The sequence below is a fragment of the Salvelinus namaycush genome, chromosome 28 (genome assembly GCF_016432855.1).
Source record: "Salvelinus namaycush isolate Seneca chromosome 28, SaNama_1.0, whole genome shotgun sequence".
NCBI lineage: Eukaryota > Metazoa > Chordata > Actinopteri > Salmoniformes > Salmonidae > Salvelinus > Salvelinus namaycush.
This window is the reverse complement of record NC_052334.1, coordinates 10582149-10593618: the sequence shown is the minus strand read 5'-3', so window position 1 is coordinate 10593618 and position 11470 is coordinate 10582149.

Below are 11470 nucleotides of genomic sequence, written 5' to 3'. Positions count from 1 at the left end.
AAATCTCATCACAGGCAACTTTTCAACTGCTTGCTACTTAGCATGTTAGCTAACCCAAACCTAAACCCCTACCCTAGCTAACATTAGCGTTAGCCAGCTAGCCACAAATTGAAATTCATAATATATCATACGAATTGAAATTTCGTAACATATTGTATGAATTGCAATTCATAATTTAGCCTTTCATACTAATTTCAATTCAAAACATATCATGCGAATTGTAATTCATAACATATCATACGAATTGAAATTTCGTAACATATTGTATGAATTGCAATTCATAATTTAGCCTTTCATACTAATTTCAATTCAAAACATATCATGCGAATTGTAATTCATAACATATCATACGAAATGAAAGATGGACATCCACAAACGAATACATACCATAAGGAAGGTAACTTATCTAACTAAATGATGGAGGCTGGTGGAAGGAGCTATAGGAGGACAGGCTCATTGAAATGTCTGGAATGGAATTAATGGAATGGAGTCAAACATGTGGTTTCCATATGTTTGATACCGTTCCATTAATCCATTCCAGCCTTTACAATGAGCCCATCCTCCTATAGCTCCTCCGACCAGCCTTCCCTCAGTGTCGCGAATTTAAATACAGAATAATACGAAATGTTCTGAGACCATGTTGCCGCTACTAATCTTGTTCTGATGAGGTTTTGAGTGGAGATGAGATGCTGAGGGTGTGAGTAGTAAACAGTAGTTTATAGGCTATATTATAGGACTAGATGGAGCCAACTTTGAGATAAACTTCTTGTGCAATAAAGTTAAGATAAAACTGCATTTGTAGTAGAAGAAAAACATAATAATTATGTATCACTTGTTGCAAATTGACAAAGTTCAAAGTTGCTCTATGTAGCGGTTAGCCCCTCAGTAGCCTATTCTCTCTATGATTCTTCCTTCCTCTCAAGTTGAGATAAGGGCCACTCCCAGGGGAGTCCTGGGCTCCATGATGGGACCTGGCTCTCAGATCCGCAGGGGGGTTAGAAGTGCTGGGGGGTTTGAGGCACCGGAGTCCCTGGGGCACCTCTTGTCCCGGCCGCGGCGCAGCGTGGAGCAGCAGCAACATCAGCAGCAGCAGCAGATGGTGCGGCTCTTTTTTTAATGCGGGTTTGTCGTCGCCCACTCAGCTCCAGTCTACTGCAGACCCTGAAATGCAGCTTATCCGGGATTTCAGTGCAATTCTCCCCGCCATGTACGCCCGGAGATCTCCCACTGTCATCCGAAGCAAGCCGTTGCGCTGGACTCACGCCAACCTAGCTATAGGCTGCTGCACTGCTGGTTCCCGGTTATGTAATGTGGAAGTTAGTCTGCATGGCCTTTCCATATGAAAAAGGATGAATTCATTCTGTTTATTTGTCTGGATTTCCGCTCTATTCCTCAAACACACTTAATGCTCCATCAATATTTATAGAAATACTAAATTATAAATTGAATTGGTCAAAGCAAACAGATTAACATACATCAAGCATTGATTTGATGTTTGATTTAATTGAAGAGATAAGTGTGCCTCCTAAATGGCATCTTATTCCAAATGGAACCCCATTCCCTATACAGTGCACTACTTTTGACCAGAATTCTATGTGCCCTGGTCAAAAGTTGCGCACTACATAGGGAATAGGGTGTCATTTTGGACACAAACTTACTATTGTTTATGCTATTACAGGTGACATCAATCCCTCTCTGTGTGAGTTCTAACAGGAAATGCTCTAGGCTTGACCTTTAGCTCGATGTGAGTGTCTCTTAGCAAAGCTTCCCACTGGGCACAGACGCCAATTCAAAGTCTATTCCACGTTGGTTCAACGGAATTTCATTGAAATGACGTGGAAACAACGTTGATTCAACCAGTGTGTGCCCAGTGGGTGGCTGTCATGTCTCAATGCTCTTATATGAGGCTTATTAGAACTCAAACATGAAAGGACTGGATAGGATATTATTTCCATTTCTCTTATGTGGAAAAGCGGAAATGGACATGTCAAGGAAGCTAGTGAGGACTTTTGAGACTCAAGCCTAATCACATGTCATCCCCAAGCCCCAGACACATCTTCATGGCCCCTTTGACAACCTGAGGAGAGTAACACTATAAACAATACGAAAGAAAACTTTAATCAAGCTGTCAAACTAGCCACAATTACTCTAAATGGGCTTGCAGGTGTTTGTACGCCAATCCAACAGTTTATCTTTTTTGCAGCTTTATTGACTTTGAATTGGGTTCCTGAGTGGCGCAGCGGTCTAAGGCACTGCATCTCAGTGTTAGAGGCGTCACTTCCAGGCTGAATCACAACCAGACGTGATTGGGAGTCCCATAGGGCTGCACACAATTGGCCTAGCGTCGTCTGGGTTTGGCTGGGGTAGGCCATCATTGTAAATAAGAATGTGTTCTTAACTGACTTGCCTAGTTAAATAAAAGTTCAAAAAAGGGCTTGCTCTATAAAGTTCCTTAGATATGCTTAGCTGGACTTTACACTCCAGTAGCAGAGGTCCTCAGATGCTCCTCATTGTTTAACCATACACTCTACACCACAGGGAATAGCATGTAACCTCCAACAGCCACACGAACAGCAGTATTGTACAGTCATAATGCAATATCACTGAACAAGGGATAAAACCAGCCAGATGAGCATCAGTTCAGTACGGCTCGGTTCATCTTTCCTGTCCTTACATATTTCCTCTATTGTGAAAATAAACGCCTTACACAACACATTTATATTTGTTGTGTGATATCCAATCGCATTCTGTGATTGCTACATCATTGTTATATACCCATTGATTCTTGAAGAATATAACATATTGAATGCCTAATGAGCTTAGTTCACCTGTCGTACCCCATCAGAACCCAAAAATGTCAACTTTTTACTCCAATGTTAGTAAACAATGTAATTGTAAACAATTTTGATCTCATGGATGGTCAGTCCTTGCATCCATAGCTCTGTCTATGAATTAGAGAGTGGTTACATTTCCACCAACCCCATCCTTCAGCTGTTTAACAAATCCCCTTTGTTGCAGATGGCCTCTTTAAATTAAACTTGATAAAGATGAAAGGCCAAGGTTCAATCTAATATCAGATTTCAAAAGAGTGTGTTGCTGTGCTGTTAAGCTAGGGGTGCCCTGGTGCATCTCACGCACGCACACACACCGCCCCCCCGGTGTGATCGAATGGTTTCAAACCCCAGACAGCTACAAGGGTTGCATCCCAAATAGTACCCTATTCCCTATGTAGTAAACTAATCCTGGCCCTAACAATGACGGAGTAAACAACAATTACATAATGGTACATGCTAGCCACTAACTAGGGATGCCCCCTAAAGAACTGAAATTATTATTAATAGTGCCATCCAGCTGCATGGGTCAGTGACACAGAGCTACTGGCTGTGATTTGGTGTTAAATCACTACTCCCCCGGCCGGGGCATTACAGCTGGAGTTGGAGCAGCATTTTGGCACAGGGCGCTGTAAACCTGGGCCATACTCAGCAGGGATTAACATTTACTATGTTGCAGAGGAAAAAGGAATGGAATCATAGTGATACAATAGACTGGTTCAGATCCATTTCTGCTATCTTGCCAACACCTTGTCACTCATTGTCACACCAAACATGACGATTCTATAAGGAGTTATAGAGAGTAGAAACAGACTGGAATCCATGCTGGTCATAAAACTAACAGGATGAGGAGTTATAGAGAGTAGAAACAGACTGGAATCCATGCTGGTCATAAAACTAACAGGATGAGGAGTTATAGAGAGTAGAAACAGACTGGAATCCATGCTGGTCATAAAACTAACAGGATGAGGAGTTATAGAGAGTAGAAACAGACTGGAATCCATGCTGGTCATAAAACTAACAGGATGAGGAGTTATAGAGAGTAGAAACAGACTGGAATCCATGCTGGTCATAAAACTAACAGGATGAGGAGTTATAGAGAGGAGAAACAGACTGGAATCCATGCTGGTCATAAAACTAACAGGATGAGGAGTTATAGAGAGTAGAAACAGACTGGAATCCATGCTGGTCATAAAACTAACAGGATGAGGAGTTATAGAGAGTAGAAACAGACTGGAATCCATGCTGGTCATAAAACTAACAGGATGAGGAGTTATAGAGAGGAGAAACAGACTGGAATCCATGCTGGTCATAAAACTAACAGGATGAGGAGTTATAGAGAGGAGAAACAGACTGGAATCCATGCAGGTCATAAAACTAACAGGATGAGAAGTTATAGAGAGGAGAAACAGACTGGTATTCTCTTGTGAAATGGACACTAGAGAACTTCTGAATGTTTAATGCATTTCTATATCTACCTAAAACATTCTGAACATTGTGCCCTCATTTGTTTTCCATGTACAGTTATTCTCCCTGCATTTCTCTTTCTTTCTGCAACGGGGACTTTCCCAGGTATTTCCAAGGGTCTCCTTGACAACTAATATGTAATTGTTTGTACTATGGTGATATTTTCACTGGAGAACTCCATTTATCTGCAATGGGGGCTTCTTTTCTGATTATTTCCAAGGGTGCCCATGACAAAATAATATTTTATTGAAGCATGTTTGGTTTGAATGCCCCCTGCAATTCCAGGAAATCAGCATTTATATTCATCTTCAAGATAGATGTGTGAAATTCAATTTCAGCTGCTGTGAAGAAAGGATGATGATGAAAGGATGCACTTCCATTCCACTATAACCAGACCCCTGGACATATCTCTTCACAAACGCTCTTGATGTTCCATCACAATCATTCCACAGTCAAGACACTCACTGGGTTATAATGGATGTGTACCGTGTGTGTAGTATCCGGCTGTCAGAAGAGGTGAAGACTGGAGGATAGAAGACATGTGTATCTAATCAGGGGCGTCATGCATCCCAAAGCAGTCTGTTTGTATCCTCCTGACTGGTGGTTCTATTTTCAAAGAAACTAAATATGCTTCTCTGCATCTCTGCAAAAAATCTGGGTAAAAGATTGAAAGGAATATGAGTCATATTCAGTACATTTAGTTATTGCTTGCTTTGTAAAGTCTATCAACCTTGCCAGCAGGCATGCCAGCTAAGATAGTTAGACAAGCTAGCTACTCTAACTTGTTTGATAGACTGAAATGGCTTCTTGGTAGCTACTTACGAAGTTGGGAGATTGGGAACCTATCTGGGCTAGCTAAATTTAACTTCATAAAATTTCTAGGTGGCTAGTAGTGTTTCAGAAAAACAACATATATATCAACAACAACAAAAAATTAACAGGACAAATCTGAGTGGACACGTGCCCCATGATATCTCTGTATCTAATAGATTACCTGGGAACTATACTCATAGATAGTTAAAGAGATTGATTGGTCATAAGCACTTCCATAAAATTGTAACATATTGTATGAATTGAAATTGGTAGCATATCAAACAAACTGGATGACGTTATACACAATTGTGCACAATTTTCGGGGACCCGTTTTGGCTCGTATACTTTCAAAACTACTGTCTGAAGTTATACAAAACCTTTATAATGCATCTTTAATGAAGCTCAGTCTTCCTGTTGACTGACAGAAAGAGTGGGTGTCTGTAGTAAAAGTCTTGCTGAAGATTTGTTCAAGACAGAGGACACTATTTCACCTGAGCCAAACCCTAATCGGGGACAGCTTGTTGGCTGAATGCCCAAAACACTGTCGACCTGAGCCCTTTATTGCAATAGAAGGCTCAGCTGTCGCCTATCAATCTCTCCCCTTTGTGCAAACCTATCTTAGATGTTATCAGCTAGTTGGTACCCACAAAGAAAATTCTGAATCTAAGCAGAATATTAAATGTAAATACAATTTCCAGTCTGTTATAAGGACAACTTGCTCTCATAGTTTACTTTAAGTTTACTTTATTAAGCGTGGTGTCCTAAAGTCAATTTTCATTATTGCAGTGAAATGTTCCTTAAAATAATACTATTTATAAGAACAATAATAGATTGGATCTCTATCTCTCTCTCTCTCTCTCTCACAAAGGAAAAAACACATTAGTTGACACATGATATACTACTATGTAGTGACATCACTGGTAATAATGATAATAAAAGCAGACAGGGTGCATCCCAAATGGCATCCTGTTCCCTATACTGGGGTTCATACACATTTTGACAGATGACTTCTCCGTGACCTTTAACCCTATTTCTACCACCAATCATTAGCGGCGTCTCTGTGTACATATAAAGAAGTCAGCGTAATGTGGTATCAACACTGGGATGCTGCTCTGTATTCCCATGTACCATGTCCTATCAACACTGGGATGCTGCTCTGTATTCCCATGTACCATGTCCTATCAACACTGGGATGCTGCTCTGTATTCCCATGTACCATGTCCTATCAACACTGGGATGCTGCTCTCTATTCCCATGTACCATGTCCTATCAACACGGGGATGCTGCTCTCTATTCCCATGTACCATGTCCTATCAACACTGGGATGCTGCTCTCTATTCCCATGTACCATGTCCTATCAACACGGGGATGCTGCTCTGTATTCCCATGTACCATGTCCTATCAACACTGGGATGCTGCTCTGTATTCCCATGTACCATGTCCTATCAACACTGGGATGCTGCTCTCTATTCCCATGTACCATGTCCTATCAACACTGGGATGCTGCTCTCTATTCCCATGTACCATGTCCTATCAACACGGGGATGCTGCTCTCTATTCCCATGTACCATGTCCTATCAACACTGGGATGCTGCTCTCTATTCCCATGTACCATGTCCTATCAACACTGGGATGCTGCTCTCTATTCCCATGTACCATGTCCTGTCAACACTGGGATGCTGCTCTCTATTCCCATGTACCATGTCCTATCAACACTGGGATGCTGCTCTGTATTCCCATGTACCATGTCCTATCAACACGGGGATGCTGCTCTCTATTCCCATGTACCATGTCCTATCAACACTGGGATGCTGCTCTCTATTCCCATGTACCATGTCCTATCAACACTGGGATGCTGCTCTCTATTCCCATGTACCATGTCCTATCAACACGGGGATGCTGCTCTCTATTCCCATGTACCATGTCCTATCAACACTGGGATGCTGCTCTGTATTCCCATGTACCATGTCCTATCAACATTGGGATGCTGCTCTGTATTCCCATATACCATGTCCTATCAACACTGGGATGCTGCTCTGTATTCCCATGTACCATGTCCTATCAACACTGGGATGCTGCTCTGTATTCCCATGTACCATGTCCTATCAACACTGGGATGCTGCTCTGTATTCCCATGTACCATGTCCTATCAACACTGGGATGCTGCTCTGTATTCCCATGTACCATGTCCTATCAACACTGGGATGCTGCTCTGTATTCCCATGTACCATGTCCTATCAACACTGGGATGCTGCTCTGTATTCCCATGTACCATGTCCTATCAACACTGGGATGCTGCTCTGTATTCCCATGTACCATGTCCTGTCGTTGAGCAAGGCACTTAACCACCCACAAGGTAGAATATCTATTAGGCAACTGTATAAAACACGTGGTAAACCCTCAGTCTGGAGAGATACTTGGTGTGTAGGCTTTTGATCCAGCCCTGCTCAAACACAGAGTCAGTTTACTAAGGTCCAGTTGAGCAGCTAATCTCTAAAATGTGGTTTGTTAGAGGGGGGCTGGAATAAAGGCCTGTACATACATTAGCTCTCCTGGAGGATGGCTGACCACCCTTGTTGTATAACATTGCAACCAAATATGTTTTATGACTTTTGATATAATTCACAAATTTAATACACTGAGTGTACAAAACCTTAAGGACACATGCTCCTTCCATGAGGAAGACTGACCAGGTAAATCCAGGTGAAAGCTATGATCCGTTATTGATGTCACTTGTTAAATCCACTTCAATCAGTGTAGATGAAAGGGAGGAGACAGGTTGAATAAGGATTTTTAAGCCTTGAGATAATTGAGACATCAATCAATCAAATGTATTGATAAAGCCTTTTTTACATCAGCCGATGTCACAAAGTGCGATACAGAAACCCAGCCTCAAACGCCAACAGCAAGCAATGCAGATGAAGAAGCACGGATTGTGTATGTGTGCCATTTAGAAGGTGAATGGGCAAGAAAAAATATTTATGGAGCACCGGTTTGTGTCAAGAACTGCAGCATTGCTAGGTTTTTCACACTCAACAGTTTCCCATGAGTATCAAGAATGGTCCACCACCCAAAGGACATCCAGCCAACTTGACACAACTGTGGGAAGCATTTGAGTCAACATGGGCCAGCATCCCTGTGGAACGCTTTCGACACCTTGTAGAGTCCATCCCCTGAAGAATTGAGGGTGAAAGGAAAGGGTGCAACTCAATATTAGGAAGGTGTCCTTCATGTTTTGTACACTCAGTTTATATCAAAGTTCAAATGGCAATGGTAGGCTACAAATGTTTTTATTAAGCTGAAGCAAGCCCACAACTTTTCTTCAGGAAATGTACCTTTTCTAATTTAGTCATGTTTATCTTAGCTATATTGGAAGTGTTTGCAGGCTGACTAGCATCAATTGATTTGCAATGTCCCATGTTTAGGGTCACTTAGAAATATTCTTGTTTTTGAAAGAAAATGAATTTTAAAATGACAAACTTGGATTAGCTAACACAACGTGCCATTGGAACACAGGAGTGATGGATGCTGATAATGGGCCTCTGTACGCCTATGTAGATATTCCATTAAAAATATGCCGTTTCCAACTACAATAGTCATTTACAACATTGACAATGTCTACACTGTGTTTCTGATCAATTTAATGTTATTTTAATGTACAAAAAATTAGCTTTTCTTTCAAAAACAAGGACATTTCTAAGTGACCCCAAACTTTTGAACGGTAGTGTTTATATATTATACTGTACATATAGTATATTTTGCTTTATTGGTTCAGGTCTCTATTGAAACATGTTTATTCCGAATGAGACTAACCAGAAAATATAAAAGGTTAAATCAATCAAATATTGCATTGTCGAAACCCACTCAGGAAACCCTTTCTCTCTCTCTCTCTCTCTGTGTGTGTAGAGCACCCTACAGAGCTCCCCACTGTGTGTGTGTGACAGCTAGCTATGCCTTAGAAACAGCCTGATCTACACTGACAGTCTCTGACACACAACCTGCTGAGTACACACGCAGACACACACGGACACGGACACGGACACACACACACACACACACACACACACACACACACACACACACACACAGACACACACACACACACACACACACACACACACACAGACACACACACACACACACACACACACACACACACACACACACACACACACACACACACACACACACACACACACACACACACACACACACAGACACACACACACACACACACACACACACACACACACACACACACACACACACACCTCCCAACCAGCAGCAGGCTACAAAGCAAAGCTCTCTCCATTTCTCTGCAACAATATAAGATGTTTCAGACCGCAAACAGTTTGTGTATGTGTGTGTCTTGTTCAACTCCTATGCTGTAACAATTAGTGATGGGTGAGTGACAGGGTTGTGCTCCAGCCGTGTAGAGGCTTTTGACCCTGTGCTGCGTGGTGGATTACAATTCAAAACATGAAATTGTCTTACGTAATACATAGTAGTGCAGACGATAACACACTGCTGACGACCAGCCATGGAGTAGCTGTTACGCTATCCATGTTTGACCTTGCCAAACACACGCACACGAACGCACGCACACACACGGGAAAAAGCGCATGCACACACGCAAACTCTAAATGTATGTCACATGCATTGGATACAGAAGCTGTAAACAACACACACACACACACACACACACACACACACACACACACACACACACACACACACACACACACACACACACACACACACACACACACACACACACAATGTGGAAACATGTCGTGCATGCATACATATTTTGGAATGGTTTGTGATTATGGTAACATTGAGATTCATCAACGTAAACACATTTTTGTTGACAAATACAAAAAATAAATTACATTTTGAAACAAATAAAATGTTTCAGTAAATGAGTGAAGTAATAAAATGATGGGTAAAAAGAAACAGGCTTCAAGACCAAACTGCTTCCAAAGTCAAGTCAACAAGCTGTAGGTAGAACATTTTAGAATGGTGAAAATGGTAGCATTGATGCCTTGACAGAACAACTGTAAGACACCACAATTATGATAGAAACCTTTGATTGTAATTGCTAGTCATTTAGATTTGGTGTTCCTATTAAAAAACGGTGACAATATACAGTATATATAAAATATACAGTACATATATACAATATACAGTACATATACAGTACCTATATACAATATACAGTACATATACAATATACAGTACCTATATACAATATACAGTACCTATATACAGTACATATACAGTACATATACAGTACCTATATACAGTACCTATATACAGTACCTATATACAATACCTATATACAATATACAGTACATATACAGTACATATATACAATATACAGTACATATACAGTACATATACAGTACATATATACAATATACAGTACATATACAATATACAGTACATATACAATATACAGTACCTATATACAATATACAGTACCTATATACAGTACATATACAGTACATATACAGTACATATACAGTACCTATATACAATATACAGTACCTATATACAATATACAGTACCTATATACAATATACAGTACATATGCAATATACAGTACACATTTGCAATGTACAGTAAATATACAGTATACAGTACAGTAAGCTCTGTCAGGCTGGATGGGAGCGTTGCTGCACAGCTATTTTCAGGTCTCTCCAGAGATGTTCGATTGGGTTCAAGTCCAGACTCTGGTTGGGCCACTCAAGAACATTCAGAGACTTGTCTCAAATCAAATCAAATCAAGTTTATTTTATATAGCCCTTCGTACATCAGCTAATATCTCGAAGTGCTGTACAGAAACCCAGCCTAAAACCCCAAACAGCAAGCAATGCAGGTGTAGAAGCACGGTGGCTAGGAAATATACAGTACATATGTGTCTCAAAGCCACTCCTGCGTCTTGGCTGTGTGCTGAAGGTTGTTGTCCTGTTGGAAGGTGAACCTTCAACCCAGCCTGAGGTCCTGAGCACTCTGGAGCAGGTTTTCATCAAGGATCTCTCTATACTTTGTTCTGTTCATCTTTCCCTTGATCCTGACTACTCTCCCAGTCCCTGTCACTGAAAAACATCCCCACAGCATGATGCTGCCACCACCATGCTTCACCGTAGGAATGGTGCCAGGTTTCCTCCAGACGCGACGCTTGGCATTCAGGCCAAATACTTCAATCTTGGTTTCATCAGACCAGAGAATCTTGTTTCTCATCGTCTGAGAGTCTTTAGGGGCCTTTTGGCCAACTCCAAGCGGGTTGTCATGTGCCTTTTACTGAGGAGTTGGTGTCTGGCCACTACCATAAAGGCCTGATTGGTGGAGTGCTG